Source organism: Protopterus annectens, chromosome 17.part0 (assembly GCF_019279795.1).
Source record: "Protopterus annectens isolate FY-2018-M chromosome 17.part0, PAN1.0, whole genome shotgun sequence".
NCBI lineage: Eukaryota > Metazoa > Chordata > Ceratodontiformes > Protopteridae > Protopterus > Protopterus annectens.
In genome coordinates this window covers 85,669,788-85,687,037 of record NC_056751.1, presented here as the reverse complement: position 1 = coordinate 85,687,037, position 17,250 = coordinate 85,669,788, and the positions used below count along the sequence as shown (strand labels likewise).

General features: G+C 37.0%; 1 protein-coding gene across 4 annotated transcripts in view; it reads right to left on the bottom strand.

The window, feature by feature from the left end:
* Nucleotides 1-16,973, bottom strand: part of ZBTB5 (zinc finger and BTB domain containing 5) — a 240,953-nt gene extending 223,980 nt beyond the window's left edge. For 2 of the 4 annotated variants that reach the window (XM_044059435.1, XM_044059437.1), the window contains exon 1: nt 16,762-16,973. The gene's annotated coding sequence lies outside the window, so the exon portion shown is untranslated. Of the gene's footprint in view, nt 1-16,742 lie in introns of all 4 variants that reach the window. The other 2 variants (XM_044059433.1, XM_044059436.1) reach the window with 2 other exon arrangements.
* Between the last annotated feature and the right edge of the window lie 277 nt (nt 16,974-17,250).

Sequence of the window (17,250 nt, the reverse complement as noted above, 5' to 3'; positions counted from 1 at the left end):
TCTCGAACACTATCCTACAAAATAAAAATGCAGGTTCTCTCTCCTCGGCTACCTTCCTAGACCTCTCTAAAGCTTTTGACATGGTCCCACACAAACAACTCATCTCTCTTCTCAATAACCTATCCTTCTCTCAATCAGTCATCAACTGGTTTCAGAGTTACCTATCTGACCGCCAACAAGCAGTTGTTTGGCAGGACAACCTATCCCCCCAACTACCAGTCTCCATAGGAGTTCCCCAAGGGTCCATCCTGGGACCCCTACTCTTCTCTATTTTCACCAATAATCTTGCCTCAGCCACAACACATGGCACACTCATAAAATACGCAGATGACTCAACCATCATCTGCACAGCCCACTCCCTACCAGAACTGCAAAAAGTCACACAGGATGCATTTTCTTCTATTGAAACTTGGTTATCTGATGCCCAACTAATACTCAACCCAAACAAAACAAAATTACTAATCTTCCAACCCACCAAACTTACCCTAGACAGCTCTCACTTTAACATCGCAGCAAAAGACACCACCATCCATCCTACAGTTCACACCAAATTACTAGGAGTAGAAATAGACAAACTGAACTTTGACATTCACATTTCCATGATCATTAAAAAAGTCCACAAAAAACTAGGAGCATTATATAGAAATCAGCAACTACTTACCAAAGCAGGTAAAATTTCAGTAGCAAATTCCCATCTTATGTCTACCCTACTCTATATGCCTCTCCAATATTTACTAACCTTAGACAATGCGAACTAAATAAGCTCGAAACCTGCTACAACAAAATCGCCAAATTCGCCACAGGGGCTTCCTACCGTACTCACCACCGTCTCTCACTAGCAGAACTGGGCTGGCTAGAGCTCCACCTCCTTCAGTGGTACCAACTCACACTCGCCCACAAACTAATAAACCAACCACTAAAAGTCCCATCCCTCCAGAATCTACTCCAACCCTACATAACCACGAGACCACTAAGATCCAGCCACAAAAACCTCCTACAGGTCACAAGAGCCATTAACTCTGCTGGAGAAGCATTACTCTCCTGCACTACAGCCAAACTCTGGAACTCCCTCCCATCCTCAATTACCTCTGTAACTTCTTGCACCCACTTTAAATTCTTACTAAAATCACACTTCAAAACTTGCCAGATATGCCCTTGCAACCCCCCCCCCCAATACCATTCACTCCCCCCACCCACTACCTCTCTTGGTCCCCTATCAACAACCTACTCTTAGCAAGCTTGGCTACTCATGTTCCCAGCTACCTACCACATAATACTAACTTCTTGTAGCAACAACTGCTAATGGCGGTTATGTACCTCAAAAACAGTTTGTATCAAGTGTTCACTGATGAATCTCAACTACATTTTAACCATGTTTAGTATATGTCACCATATTTTAAAATTGTACTATGCTCTACAGCTGTTTTACATCTGTTTTCTTCTTGTCTTGCGTCCTTAACTGGACTAATGTCTATATTTAAATGCTATTTTTTTTAACTGTATAATACAAATAATACTTAATGTGGAGCTTTTCTCCCCGGGCCTCCGCTGAAAACGGACCTGTGTTCAGTCGGACTCTCCCGGTCAACAAATGTAAATAAATAAATAAAAATAATGAAGAAGGTAATATTGGATAAGTTATCAGAAATGGATATGTTGGGACTTGAAACCATACATCTGCATGCATATGTTGAAAACAGATCTATTACCACCTATAACATGCTGTTCTATAACAACATAACAACATATAACAACAGCTATGAATGAAAACATTGTGCTGTGATGTAATTTATATAAATTTAATGTCATAATTTGACAGGGTCATACACATAACACTGATCAATAAATTAGTACACAACACTGATCAATAAATTAGTACAACTAGGTACTGATGTACTCTTGATAAGATGGATAGCTGCATGACTTACAAATAGGACATGGCAAGTATCATACAGCAACTGGACAGGTGAAATCCTTTGTTACAGTCAGGGTGTCCCACAGGGCTCCATCCTAGGCCCTTAATTGTTTAGATTGTATCTTTCAGATCTAACTTTTTCATCTGAGGTGTTCAACAGTCTATATGCAAATGACCTGAAATTGGGTAAACTAATTACATGTGTTACAGATAAGGCATGTCTTCAAAATAAATTTACTAAATTGACCATCTGGGCACAGGAGAATAATATGCTGATAAATACATCAAAAACTAGGCATATGAGATTTGGTAGGCATAAATTGAAAGGTGAATATTTAATACAGCACACAGTGATTGAAACTGTAGACTCATTTAAGGACCTGGGTATATGGGTAGATTCAGCTATGAGTTTTTTCTAATCATATCAACCAATTGGTTAATATAGCAATAACCCACGCCTGGGTGTGGTAATGCGGGATTTACCCACGGTTGGCATGGTTTGGTCCCGAGGGCGAAGCCCGAGGGACCAAACAAAGACAACCGTGGGTAAATCCCGCATTATCCACACCCAGAAGTGGGTTATTGCTATTATACTATGACATTACTTAAGAAAAGAAATAATTACTTTTCTTAAATAATGGCATTGTATAATGCCTCTTTGCTGCCCTTCCGCAGCTGTCTGGTATCCGCAGTTCGATGTACTGCGCATGCCTACGCAGTAGATCAGAGCTGTGGCGAAAAGCAACGGAGAAAGCAAGATCTCCGTTGCTTTTGTTCGCTATGTTAAATGGGTTTAATATAGCGAGACAGCTTTAAAATAAGCAACGGAGATGTCCGCTGCTTATTTTAAAGCTGTGTCGCTATGTTAAACCCATTTAACATAGCGAAAGCAACGGAGATCTTGCTTTCTCCGCTTTTTTAAACCTGTCTCGCTATGTTAAATTGGTTTAACATAGCGAGACAACTTTAAAATAAGCAACGGAGATCTCCGTTGCTTATTTTAAAGCTGTCTCGCTATGTTAAACCCATTTAACATAGCGAGACAGGTTTTAAAAAAAAGCAACGGAGAAAGCAAGATCTCCGTTGCTTTTTACACACTGTGTCGCTATGTTAAAGGAGTTTAACATAGCGAGACAGCTTTAAAAAAAGCAACGGAGATCTCCGTTGCTTTTTTTAAACCTGTGTCGCTATGTTAAACTCTTTTAACATAGCGAGACAGTGTTTTAAAAGAAACTTATACTAATGGAAAAAGTCCAGGCGACTGGACCTTTTTCCATTAGTATAAGTCGATTTACAACGTGCACGCTGGCCAATCAGCGTGCACGTTTTGGAATATTAATGGGGGGGGGGGTCATGGTATAATGACAGTTATACAAGTATAGGTTGTATAAAACGATTTATGAAGTCTAGGAATTCAACAATAATGAAGTTATTGTTTGTTAGTTACATTAGACCCAACCTGGAGTATGGAATAACAATACGGCAACCTTAGAAGAAAACAAGCATGAGTAAACTGGAAAGACTACAATAGAAATATACCAAGGGTATCCATGGATGTAAAAATTTAACTTATTATGAAAGACTAAAATATCTGAATTTGTACAGTGTTTCTTACAGATATCTAAGAGGAGATCTTATTCAGGTACCTCTGGGAATGTTTGGGGTTAACAAAAAGTACTAGAGAATCATTAGACAAACTATGTAGAAGATTCTACAGGAATGAGAAGTGTACTAATTGGTTCTCTGACAGAGTAACTGATGCAAGGAAAAGACTGCCAAATTACATTAAAGTACTAGTTTAGATATTTTTAAGAACAGCCTGGATACTTATTATGGGAACAAGTGTTCTGGTATATTGGCAAGCTAGAAGCGCATTAATGCCCACACTTGAAATATTTGTATCTATGTAATGTATTACAGGCTGATCTTGGATGAAGTGCTGCTCCTCATCTCTACATAAGCTCATATTGCATTTTTCCCAGAGTTTCTGCTTAAAAAAAAAAACACACACACACACAGCTGAAGAAAAAATATATATATTTTCAAAAACTTCACCCCCTTTTAACTCAAAGGAATGCAAAACTACATATGCTTTCTAAAAAGTACATTTACCCCTGCAAACAGGAACAGCTGCAACAGAACTGACAGCTGCACCCACACGTACTACTACTTATTTTACAGTTAAATAAAATTAAAACACACCTTGGAGTGCTAAAGGCAGCTTTTACCAATATACACTACTGTGTACAAAGAAAGTAAAGCTGCGCCACCACAGTGAGGAGTAAAGCTAGTTTAAATAGATTCAAACAAAATCTATTAAAATTATATAAAAACTCAGAGTAAAATTAAATACAAGTGGATAAGCGCTTTCAGCAGTTGCCTTCTTCAGATCCTGTTTTACTAGCAGAAGCCCCTTGAGCAAAGGCTTTAAAGGGACCATCCCATTCAAGCCACGCAACTTGTCAGCCTGTAAGTAAGCAATCCATCCAGTCTCAATTTCTGTTCTGTTGAATAGATGTCCTCCTCTCAAACTTTCTTCAGTGACTTCCAAGGTCATGAAAGAAAACTTGCGATCAGGGTATTTGGCAATATGTTGAGACAAAGCATTAGTTCTGTTGTATAATCTAATGTTACTCAAGTGATGCAGAATTTATTCCTTTTGTTCACAAATGCAAGGAAGAACCCTTGTAGATTCCACTGAGAGCACACCGTTAAGACCTCTCATGTTCAACTCCTTGTCTCTAGTTAAAAGTAATGGGGACAAACAGTAACTCTGCCAAGTACAAGATGAACAAACCCTAATTTTTCAAGGTTATCATCTTCTCTTGTTCAGGTCTATTTGTTTAAAAATGTTTATAGCTTAATATTTTCCAAGATGGCTGCACACCGATCAACAGCTTAATTTCATCTCTCAGAGTATGAAAAAATAAACTGACAGAAAGGGCTAGTAATTCTGACAGTTTTAGTAAAATTCAGTTACTGGCTAGTACATATACAGCCTGGATGCAAGCAAAGAAGAAACATGCAGAGCCTGACAGAAAATCAACTAGAAAAGATGAAGAGAAAACACTGAATGGGAAGACTCTTTCAGCTGTTAAACAAAAAGCAGTTCAAGCTCTTGCTTTGGTAGAAGGGATGGCTTCCAGAAATTCAGAAGCAAAAATAAATCAAATGTGCACAGAGCTAATTAAAATAAATGAAACACTGAAAGAGTATATCAACTCGAACAACAAAAAGCAGGAAAAATGCAAGAAGCTTTAAACACCTATTCAGATGAGCTGATAATTTGCAAAAAAAAAAAGGTTGAAATGAAGAAAAGGCTGAAGCTGTTCAAGAAGAGATGTTTCAAGAAGTGGTAGAGTTGGAGGGCAGAGCACATGGGAGAAAAACCTGAAAATTTCTGCTGTACCAGGGAAACTGGAAAGAACAGATGGTATTTACTTTATGAAAGCACAAATAAGTAACTGAACTGGTATTCCACAGCAGGATTCGTTAGGGCAAATTGGGTGCATGGTCCAAACCTGGCCATGAGAAAGCCGCCAAGACCTGAATTAGTAAAGGCGAAATCATACCAGTAGAAAGAAAGAGTCGATCCTGACAAAACTTTAGCACAAAAGCAAAATATTAAAAACTGGAGACAGTAGAGTGTTTGCAGAAAATGATTACTCCTGTACACACCAGGCAGAAGAGAAGCAAATTTATCACAGCAATCAGGGAATGTCGAGAGGCAGGAGTGAAATTCCAGTTGTCTTCTGAATATTTTTTCCTGGAGGATCAAATTCATTTTTTTGATGCAGAACAGGCTAAGTATGAAATACAAAACTTTGACCAACAAAAAGCGAGCCATCAAACGGAAGGGGTCTCCGATTCTCATTCTAATGGGAAGTTCATAGGGAGACTTTGCCAGTGAAACCATTTCCAATATTCCAAAAAAAATTTGACACACAAAAAAAATGCATAGGAACTGCCAAGAAGATTTGGAAATACCTTGGACTTGAACGTGAGTCTGGTGTTGGAAGATGGAGGTGAACAGGTAGAAAGACCAGCAACACTAAAATTAGTGACTAAATGTAATATAAAGCATCAATCACATTTGTGAAACAGAAAAAAAAATAGATAAGAAAATATTTGACTTTTATCAACTTTTTCAACTTGTGCAGGGGCTGAAAGGCATATACAACATTCCTTGTCATTAATATTTGAAACAACACTACAAGAAAAAAATAGAACATTTTTTGTCATTAACACGGTTTACTAAATAACATGCAATTTATATCATGAAATGTAAAGTATTTTCAGTGATTACTGCATGTGATAAATATTCTACATACTTTTTTCCTTTATTAGTGCAATCATTACAATGCAAAAAGAAGAAATGCTGGACAAAAACATGCTTAAGTTAATAGGCTGCAATCTTGGACTCTTAGGAGAAGGGGTGGTAAAGTGCACTGATTTTAATGCATGCAGAGCTGAGATGCCTTCTTTTACTTTTGCAAAAGTGAATAACGGCATTAATGCACCTGGCTTAATCTAACATGTTTTGTGTAAGCAAAAGGGCTTTAAAATCAAGACACCACTATGAATGCAATGAATAGTTTTCCTTTAGCAAATAAATGTTCAGTGTGAGTTGCGAAGTCTGCAGCTGAGGGTAGCTGTTCATTATGTTCTTATGTTTTTAAGCTTCCATGGAAACAAGTTGACTAGAGGTGAAGGCAATAAATCAACAGCTTTACACTGTTTACTGAGAAAAATGTCAAATTAAAAGGTAAAAGAACAAACAGATTAGTAAAAAAATACTGAAAGTGAATAAGACAGCAGCTTGTATGGCACAAATTCTTTACTGCATTTAGTATAACAATGTATAATTTTATTTTACTTGACGATAAGTGCATTTTTTCTTAAGGCTAAAAGTGCATGTTTTCTGAAAGCATAAAAGTTGTTTTTCACATCTGGGAGGAGAATAAAGATAAGACAAGAACAGACAGCAATTAGTGTAAGCAGGAGCACAGGCTGTTAAAATGGATAACCTTAGCTTTAAGTTAGGTAGTGCCTCTGGCTGCATCTGTCAATTTGGGATAACTGTTCTTACCAGGCAAGTTAAACGTCATTGTTTCAAGATGTACATAGATTTGTGTGTTTAAGTTAAGAGTTATGGGGTGTATCTTTGTTTTTTGAGGTTTTTCATTAAAAAACAAAATGCTTTGCAAAATGTGGCATAGGCTCAAATGAAAACAAAAAAGGATCAACCTGCCAAACAGTGGGTGCGTGTAACATAAAGTGGGAAACACACATTTAAAAAAGCTTTTCTATGTAACAGGGGAGAATAATAACATCTTATCATAAAGGCTACTCTACCCAAATTATTTTGAAATGTGAATGGCCTCAGAGGTATAGTCAAAAAAAGGTATGGCTATTGAATTATATTAAGAAATAGCAGTGCTACAGGAAACGCACATTTGGAAAAAAGTAAGCATGCGAATTTGATCAAGAACGTATTTCAGGATGGATATACAGCAAGGTATCAGGAGAAAGAAAACAGGGAGATCTTATACAACTTGCAAGATGAACTCCAATATTGATAGGAGAGGGGGGAAAAGATAATGGCAGATTTGTGGCAGTACTGGTTATTGGCAAAGGAGGAGAATTATGCTGGCATGTTTTCACAAACTGCTGTTAAGAAGCTTAATAAAATTTTGGGAGAAATAATCAGCTTTAAGCAGGGAATATTACTTATAGGTGGAACTGGAACTTGATTTGCAACAGTGAGGATGTGTCTAGGGGACCTAGAAGGAAACGTATAACAAAAAAGGGTAGATTTGTGAAGAAATTTATGAAAGTATTTGGTATTGAAGATAATTCACTACCAGGAACTCAGAAAATTTACATATTATTCCCCAAGATACAATAACTGGCATAGACTAGACAGAAATTATATTTCACAGGAACGTGTGCATTTAATGAAAGCTTCAACACACATGCAATAACTTTTTCAGATCATATACCTTTAACTAAGATAAAAATGCAGGGTACGGAAGTAAAAATGAGACTTTGGCACTTCCCATGTATCTATTAAAAAAAGAGCAATTTAAGGAACAGGTAGTGGAAATTATTCACGTTATAAGGGAAGACAAGCTTTTTTTTTTAGAAGATATAGCTAGTGAGTTAGATAAAAATGAAAAGTTTAAAATATGGTAGAAATAACAGAAAAATATATAGTTATGAAGTAACAAAAATTGTTTAGAGGGATTGACAAGGGATATAGTATTACAGAATAAGGGAAATCTCATAGAACAAAGTGCTAAAGAGAAAATAAGGGAGTATCTGGATAATATGCATGAGATTAGACAGACTGCTGTTAAATCAACTGTTTCTGATAATTAACACTAGAGCACAAAAGCTTTTAGCACAAAGACTTTGGCAACAGAAAGCAGAAAGGGTTGTTGCCAAACGTAGGAAGTGTATAACAAGAAAAACAACCAGAGAGCCTATAGGTATGAGGGATATTTTGGAAACTTTATGAAACTATGTATAAAGCAGAGATGTGGAAATTAAGAAAATGAGCAAATGGAAATATTTATGGAAGACTTAATTATGCCAAGGTTAAAGGTAGAAGAGGCTCAACAATTAGCAGTTAAGATAAGAGAAGAGGCAATAAAACAATGTGCTTTTGTGGAGGGCAGGCAAACATTTGACAACATTAATAAAACAATGATATTCCAGAGAGAAGCAAAATGTAAGAAAATACTGCAGCTGTTGATGGGTCTTAATGCACAGAAAACATTAGCCACATTAAGCTTGGATTTTATGAGTAGGGCAATGGAAGCATTTGCATTCCCTAATACAATAAGAGAGGTTAATTAGGAGGGTATAGGAGGGAATCAGAGACAAAAATTAAAGTGGGAGGGTTTCTCTCTTACAAGATTTGTCTGAAAAGAAAAATCAGACAGTTTAGGGGTGCCCTCCTCCCCCCTTGTTATTTGCATTATATTTTACAGCCATTGGCAATGGAAAGAAGGGATGCAGAAATGCAAGGATATGATTGGTATAGTAATCAAGAGAAGCTGGCTTTATTTGCAGACAATATTATTTTGTACCTGTTAAAACCAGAAAAGGACATCTCAGTGCTGTGAACATTTTGCGACAGTTTCAACTCTTTTTGGGCTATACAACTAATGAAGATAAAACAAAGGCTAGCTGTAAACTATGAACCCATACAAGGTGGGTCATTAATATTCATGCATCTGGGGATCTGATGTATTAAAGAGTACCGTTTAGAAAAGGATTCTGTTATGGAAGTCAAGGATAGGTGGGAAGAGACTAAACAGAAGATTACACAAATACTGAGAAACTAGAAGCTCTTGTTTATAGATGTGGATAACAAGATACAAGCACTGAAAAAAATGTTTAGTTTCTTTAGTTTCATATACAGATAACACATGTTTTATCAACCAGAGGAGAAGTTGTAGATAGCAATTAATAAGGAGCTGAAGGATTTTATTCAGGAGAGGAAAAAGGGCAAGGGTCAAGTAGGATACTCTTCTGAAATAAAAGCTAATACCAAAGGGCTCTGGCTAAGTTTGCAGATGACTGCAAGCTAGGAACAATCCCCAAATGACTTAGCCATCCTGCAGGAAGGTTTGTCTCAAATAAATAACTACTGTCAAAATCATGGTCTGAAACTAAATGCCAAAAAATGCATTACTGCATCCTTTGGGAAGTCATCTACCCCAGGGAACTACCATATTTACAATACGCCCCTAGAGTCAAACCAGCTGTTCGGGATTTAGGAACTCATGTGGCCAGTGACCTTACTTTTGATCAACATGTGCCTACTGTTGTAAGAAAGTCCTTCCAGACAGCACAGCTTATAAACTAAGGGATTGCGTATAGATCTAGAGATGTCATTGTTCCCCTTTACTCAGCTCTTATTAGGCCAGTCACTGAATATAATGCCCCATTTGGCATGCATCAGCCCAGACATATGCAACAACTTTAATACCCACAGAGATCCCATGCTAAACGGATACAAAGCCTAAACAACATGTCCTACATGGACCGGCTCAAAGACTTTTCACTATACTCTGTGCCCTACAGAGAGCTAAGAGGTGACCCATGTCTTGTACATAAGGCATCCTCCTTACTGATGGATTTACTGCATATCAGCAAGTCAAACTGAATCAGAAATACTCAGTCTAGGGATCTAACCCTCTTCTGCAACATCAATAGAATGGTTTGGAGGGACAGGTATACTTCATAGAGGACACCATTGCTACGAACAAAGTTCATCCCTGTCCATTTTCAAGTGCACCTTAGATCTATGGATGGAAAAAAAATTACCCAAGGACTGCCTCTGTACTACTAATGGACAGATGCAGTACACAAATGCTTTATCCCATGCACTGGTTCCCTCAAATCATCTATGGTATAATCCCAGTTATTTTCATTAAGGGGAACATATAATTATCAACCAAGGGATGGATAAGACTAATTTGTAACCAAATAGGATAGGTTATTTTGAGCTCAAAAAGGGAAATTTGCTAGACTTAAAATGGCCCACAAAGGTATCTATCCCAGTACTTACCTATGAACCTATAAGTTGATCCTTCTAAAGTAACAAGGTGTGTTTAGACTACCTGATTTGTGGCGGATATTTTAGAGCTACATAGTTAAGGCTCAAATATATAACACAAGCTGAAAGCAACAATTCAAAGTTGAAAGTGATGAAGATGAGACAGGTGGTAAATTCAAGAAACAAAGTGAGAGTGGGATTTTAGTTGCAGATCCTTAAGGAGAAAAGAAAACACAGAATATTGCAGCCATAAAGCAGCAGAATGTATTCTAAGAAGTAAGCCAACATGAGAATGGAGAAATGGGATTCTGTAGATAGGGATGACTGCAACTAGGGGTACAGAAAAAAGGCGAGAGGGGGTGGAATTTACTGGAGAAAACTGGCAAGGGAACCAAGATATTGGAAGCAACTAACTAGAGAGGGAAAGGTAATAAAATAGGAAGACGCCAAGAAGAGGTTTGGACTACAGGCAAGAGACTGCCTTCCTTATCAGGGATTGATATAGAAGTATAGGCAAAGAGATGGGGATAGAGGAGCCTTAAGTGAAAGACCTGTTCCGGTAAATTTTCTAGCTGAATCTAGAACAGAAGTTGCTGTTAAAAACGGACAATTAGAAGGGCATATAAAATATTGCACGATAGCTATAGGAGTCAATCAGAGGAAGTTAGAAAAGATTTGGGAGAGAGACTGAATAAGCAATTTGTAGAATATATTTTTGCTTGGAAGTGTCAACATTGGTATTTTTATAACCTAAGCATACTCCAAAGAATTTTTTCCTCAGGTAGATGGCAAATATTGGAAGTTTGATGGGGAAGAAAAAGGTAACTGGGAACATATGTTCTGAGTGTACAATGAGTTGACAGAATTTAAAAATTCTCTGCAGAGTACTTTGTCAGAAATATTGGGTGAACAAATAGGTATAACCTAGGACATGCTTTTAAACACCTTTACTGGTGTATCACTTGCAACACGGGCAAACTTACTGCATCTATATAAACATAATCAAACCTTATTAACAAGTTCACATTTGCAAACATTATACATCATACATTATTAAACTAACAATACATAAATTGTTCATTTCCTGCCTTCTCTTAAATCTCATTCCTCCAAAACATTTTTTCTGTATGCATTGTTCCCAAAATTTCCATTTTTTTCAAATGTAATTTACTCCTACCCTTTTCTAAAAATCCCACTCCCTGTTCTTTTATCACTGTTACAATAATCAGTACTTCAAGTATGATTAGTTTAGACTTTGGTTACATTTTCCAGTAAATGCTTTTTTCTAGCAGCCACCAGAATTAAACTTAAAAAGGATGTACCATGTCCAGGCAAGTCAAATCCTGTATCCCATCTCAAAAAAATAATTTACTACAGATAAAGGAACTGGAAGTGGGATCCTTAAAAAAGGATAGGATCAAATGACATATGGGAATAATACATGCAGAATAATGTTTTGGAGGAGGAGTGAGGTTTAAGGGAAGGCATGAATTGAGCAATTTAAGTAGTGCTGGATTGATGATAATTGTAGAGAAGAATGTGTGTGATGTATAATTTTTGTAAATGTGAACACGTTAATATGCATTGTTTTTATATAAATATATGTTTGTCTACATATTAACTGATAATTCAAATCTTCTTCTTTTCAGCTTTTCCCAGTTAGGGGTTGCCACAGTGGATCATCTTTCCGTTCACGATTGGCAGTGGAGTTTTACGGTGTCGGATTGCCAGTCCAGCGCCCAACCTTCCACAGAAGGCACATACACACACTCACACCTAGGGCCAATTTAGAGTCACCAATCCACCTACTGCATGTCTTTGGGATGCGGGAGGAAACCAGAGCACACGGAGGAAACCCACATGACCATAGGGAGGACATGCAGACTCTGCACAGAAGGCACCGCATCTGAGAATCAAACCGGAGAACCTCTTGCTGTGAGGCAGCAATGCTAACCACTGTACCACTGCGGCCGCCCATTAACTGATAATTCAATAAAGGCATCAAATGAAAAAAAAAATGTTTATAGCTTAAACTAGAAGGTCATTAGTCTAAACAACCACCTCTACAAAAACAGGGAATTATTTTCTTATTTTACACAAATTATGATCAAAACACCCACAGATTCCCCAGCAGCCTATGCTCACATTACATTAACTTTCTTTTTTCTAGCGTTCCTTGTTATGATGTCAAATCTGAATTTTTACAATCAAATAGCATTACTTCTTAACAGCACTAGCAAAGACAAACAGTCCATTGTAAAACGTTCTCATCTCACATTAAAAACACCTCAGATGCATACAATACATAATTGCTTTACAAGATGACACAATTTATATAATGAAATGGTTATCCAAGGACATAATCCGTTTTAAAAAATTAATGACAAGGTGGGGTTTATGCTTTACAGTTCCCCCACCAGTTTAACAGTTACACTTTCAGTCTTTATTCAGCAGCAACTTCTTGCAGAACCACAGTTCACATGCCTAAATTATATCCAATTGAATTGATCCTACTCATTCACTAATTTCACAGTTGTTGCTGGTCTCCTTCTTGATCATCTTTATCTCTCAAAACCAGGCTCTGATTCAAGTGCAAGGTATTCCCAATTCTTCTAGCATGCACCTGGGCTTTTTTATTTATTTTTTTTAGTCACAACCATTTTCACGTGGAGCAACAGAAAATGTTGCAATAGCAAAGTCGCTCAACAGTCTATCAGAAGATTGAGAAAGAGTCCCTTTCAGCCTGCTGGCTCTTTGTTATCTAAACTGTATTTCCTCCTTGGCCTATTCTGCATACAAACATATATTTAATTTTCCAGGAAAAATGTTCTAAACAGCATTGAACACACAGCACCTTGAATCTCAACATCTCCTGACTGCTGGGATAAAAAATGCTTCTCTTCTGTCCAGTGTACCGTGAATAATTTCCTGCAAACACTCTGAAGTCTCCAACTTTGATTCTTTTCCATTCTTGTCAGGACCAGCTCTGTTGGTATGACTATTATGTCATAAGCAGTCTGCTTTTTCATGGCCAGATTCGGAGCATACACGTGCCCTCTCAGTTAACAAATCCTACTGGAACACCAGTCCAGCTTCCGATATGTACTTTCATAAAATTAGTGCAATCTATTATTCCCATTTTTCTGGCAAGGATAAGCCTCATGGTTCAGACATGTTTTCATTTATTTCACCCTCTGGTTTCTGCAGTTCTATCATCTGAAATGAATAGTTAATTAGAGCGTCTTCTATCTTTTCCACATTTTGTCATTTGACTATTATGCTCAAGTTTCTTAGTTAAACATGCACAAATACATTTTATACTTTCTGACAATTTTCTGAATGCAATATCCATTACTAAAGATGAAACCTGATTTGCTTTTGCTGAAGAGCTAGAAGGTTCTTCCTGGGCAGAAATTTTCCTTTTTTGGTTGGTTGAAGAAAGCAAGCAACAATGTCTTTTTTGCTGGCATGCAAGCAGTATAATCACCAGCTAGTAGCTGGATTCACACATTCAGATAACTTTTACTGGCTTTTAAAAATAAGTTCCTCAGTTTTTACAGTGAGTGTGTCCTAGTCTGTTACGCAGTGCGCAGCCATTCTTAAAGTGCATTTTTGAAAGTATTAGATTTATAAGTTGGACATATCTTAAGAACATATGTACAATCACTGAAATAAGTTTCTCACACTTTCACAAAGATGTTGGAATTAGCTAATAATAGGGTTCTCCCTATGTTATCACCAATAGTTTTAATAACTCTGCTTGAAATTGATGTCAGATCAGATTTTCTTTAAGATCACTGTATTTCTTCCAGTTTTTGACCAGTACTTCAAATTTCATGTCATTTGGTGCCCATTTCTTTGGCAAGAGGGTTCGCCCAGAATCCCACTGGGAAACATTAATAACAGAATTTGTAAAAAAAAAAAATTGAAATTAAGAGCTTTATTTTATCCTTGGGAAGATATGTCACTCAGATATTGGATTTCAAATCCAGCATTAGCCAAACATTTGGAGATGACACCTGGAAAATATTTAACACTCAATACTTAAAAGACACTGCTCTAGAATGCAAACATGACTTTTTTAAAGCAAAAACTAGTATTACAATAAAATTATGCAAACTACTGAATTTACTTATTTTCACAACATTCATTACCCAATTTCAGTAAAAAGGCTATTTAGTAAAAACATACTGCAAGTGCAGACCTACAGCTGAGCAACAATAATGCACTAGATAATCATTGAATAAAGAATAAATATTGACTGAATATGCAGAAGTTATTACAGGATTAAAGATTATGAGTCCCCCCCCCCTAGAAATTTGATAATACAACAGAACATTTTTTCATTATGCTTACTGGACATCAGATAGCACAGGATGGGCCAATTACTTACAAAAACACTAACTGTCTGGCTATGTCTTAAGAGGATCCTGGGTCTACTTTTGGTGGTACTGCTCCAAAATTTACCCTTAACGGCAAGAAGACATTTTCGTTACAGGTCAAATTTTACCATTCAACATTTCCTTAGGGGTTACCTGGTAACTACAAAGACTGTCTTTTAATCAAGTAAAAAATATCAGACTTTCAAAGCTACTAAAAGCATAATTTTCCTTGGAATAACCTGATACATTTAGACTTTTCTTTCTGTTTTTGGACCCTAAGTTTTTGAAAACTTTAGACTCTTGGTGTCAAGGGTTGACCAGGAAAGTAAATGGTACATTTTTAATACATTTCAGTAAACACTTTTATCTATATGGTGTACAAACAAAAGCACATTCTGTGCAACAGTAATAACCTTACATTTAATGACAGTAAACATAGCATCAAAAACAAACTTGACAAAAAGGACATAAATTAAAATTACAGTAATAAAGGCCAAAAAAAAATACAACCACTGAAGAGCTTTGGACAATGGCAGGCAATAATATTAAACGTTGACCAGTATGTATCTACCAAAGGCAGAAAATCATATGCTGCAATCCATCTAATTTTAAAGGGCTGTCTACTTATTCCAGAGAGAAAAATGTAGAATTTTACCTTTACCAGATACAATGCTGCATTCTACAGACATTGAACAAGACACCTAAAAAAACTTTAAGGTACACAAACTCCTCAGCAGATATGAACTAGACAGAAAAGCTTCAGAAACTGTCAGATTGTAGTAACACTGATCGTGGACCTTAAGACCAAAATATACCCTCCCCCCACAAAAAAGACAGCTATCTAGCACAACATCTTTCAAGCTCATATAGTTTTCTCTTACAATTAGAAGGGATCAGTATGTAGTCAGGCATTAACTTTATTCAAATAATATAACAGTGATCAAGCTGCTTGAAGGCTAGTAAGTTGAACCCTTGACAAATTTATGAATGAATGACAAGTGTTGTTCCATTTGTGAAGGTATTCCTGATCATACTACTTCCTATCCATGTTGATACTTCTACTTCACTGTTCTTTCAGATTAGCAACTACTGTTTTCAAATGATCAAATCAGTACTGCATCTTAAATGATACTAAAATAAATGCACACTACAAAAACTTAAAGCACAAAAGAAACAGCATTCAGCATTTCCACAAATTTCTTGCACATCACACAAATCTGATCACATCACTTAACAAGGTGATATGTAAACTTCATTTAAACCTTCTTCTTGCCCCAAACAAGAGTAACAATAATACAACAGTCAAATCTCCCAGACAAGTCCCTTCCATTAGTAAGACCCTATCCACACAAACTGGTAGGAGGGAAAAAACCTTGGCAGATTTGTTTTTACTGTTATATAAAGAGAAAACAGTTACTTTTGAAGCATACTTTTAACAACAAGACTATAGTAAGGAAAGCAAAATTTACCGTAACTAAATACTCAAAATATACATTCAATGTATCATTATATTAGACTCTCTCATGCCTTATGTCTCAAGCAAAGAGTGAAATAATTAAAATGACAATTAAAACACTGCTTGTAAATGAATAGGTGGGAATAACCCCCAGAAACACACACAATCAAACACAGTCCCGTCCTCAATGCTAAGTACAACTTAGATCCTTTCCTTAATAATAACCACAGGAAGTTTAAGTTGACAGACATTAACGTTCAAACGTTCAGTTCAGATAGCCAAAGGCACTCTGCAGGTTTACACCATGGTCCTCAAATTCTTCCTTCACAGATCTGTGTCAAGTCCCCGGCGCTTGCGCTTTTCCACTACACAGACCCCAAATACCTTCTGCAATCCGTTACAATTAGATAAAGGACTTACCCGTCCCCTACGCACACACCTTAACTCTCCGCGTGACAGCAGCTCGTTGGGATCACGTTGTGTATCTGCCTATCCTAGAAAAACTTTACCATCCGACTCCTATCAACATCAGAAGGGGGACCACAAAATTATAGGTCCAAAGACACACATATTTCCTCCCACCTCCTACTGCAGTTCCCCTAAACAGGATTTACCGGAAACGGAACTGACGAACGGTCAATACACTATCATAGACACGACCAAACGTTAGCTAGACTAGTGCACACTTACCAAAGAAAAGGTCGACGCCTTCCTTTGCTTAGAAAGAGGAATGCAGTCGTGTGTATTTCACAGGCGTGGCTGAGAAACTGGCCTTGATGTAGTAAAATATAGACGAGCCTAGTTGTTCCGGTTAATAAACGAACTGATTGTTTATAAATGTTTTACTGCACAAAATCACGTTACAGAAAAGTCTTGACTATTTACACTCATCGGTAAATGCATTCAAGTGTAGAGAATGAAACCAACA